Raw genomic sequence first — 1,166 nt, 5'->3', positions numbered from 1 at the left:
GTTGCCAGTTACTACCCTGGTTTCCCATCTAGACATGCCTACATCCAGTGGAGAAGAGACCATTTCTTTCTGTGTCTCTTTTAAAGATGGAGGAAAGGTTTTCCAGAAGTTTCCCAGCTTCCATGTATGTCTCAAGCCAGAACTGCATTCCATGCCCCTTCCCTGTCCATTTATGAGCCAGGTGTTCTGTTAGAATGACTGAGGATTCATTCACCTGGGCAGGGGCAGGGGTGGAGAAGGGTGGAAATCTGGAAGAAATCAGATTAGGAAAGGAGAGCACCGGGTGGATGTTAGGCAAGCCACCAACAGAGTTTATGGTAGGGGGAGGGCCAGATTTAATTTGATTGAGCAAGATGAAGAATACGACATTTATTACATTCCATCTCCACACAGCATCACGGATACACCCATCCTTACACTACCATGAGCCAGGAAACCTGGTCAGAGAGCTTAAAAGACTTGTCCAGCCAAGCAGCAGGTAAACGGAGTATTACAGACTTGGTCTCAGGTTTTCTGACTCAAATCAACTACCCTTTCCACTATCCTGAAGTTGCACAATAGTTGAGTAAATCATTATTTATATCAAAATCTATCATATTCTTCAACTGCACATTATGATTTATGGCACGAGACTTGCCCCTTCCTTTCTCCCTCCCTCCCTCCCTCTCTTCCTTCCTTCCTTCTTCCCTTCCCTCCTTCCTTCTTCCCTTCCCTTCTTCCTTCTTTCCTTCCTTTTTTTTCTTTCTTTTGAGAGAAAGAGAGGCAGATGGAGAGTGAGAGAGAGAATCTTTAGTAGGCTCCGGCCCAGTACTGAGCCTGACTTCACGAACTGTGACTTTATGACCTGAGCCGAAACCAAGAGTTGGACGCTTAACCGATGGAACCACTCAGGCACCCCATGCCTATTTCTAAAGTGCCCATTATCGTTTTTCCTAAGTCTTCGACAGAGATATCACGTCAATACATCGAAAACAAAATGAGTTTCTCCCATCTCATGGACAGTATATTCACATCAGGAGAGACAGTTGCAAGAAGAGAGTCAAGATATTTGTGGATCTGTAGCTTCATGTTTAGCAGGATGTTCATTTTAAACCTTACATTTTTTTATCTCAAGAAATAAGTTTTTTAAAATAAGGAGGAATAAAACTACTAAATTTAAAATTACA

The sequence above is a fragment of the Suricata suricatta genome, chromosome 10, assembly GCF_006229205.1.
Source record: "Suricata suricatta isolate VVHF042 chromosome 10, meerkat_22Aug2017_6uvM2_HiC, whole genome shotgun sequence".
NCBI classification, from domain to species: Eukaryota; Metazoa; Chordata; class Mammalia; order Carnivora; family Herpestidae; genus Suricata; species Suricata suricatta.
This window is presented reverse-complemented; position numbering follows the sequence as displayed.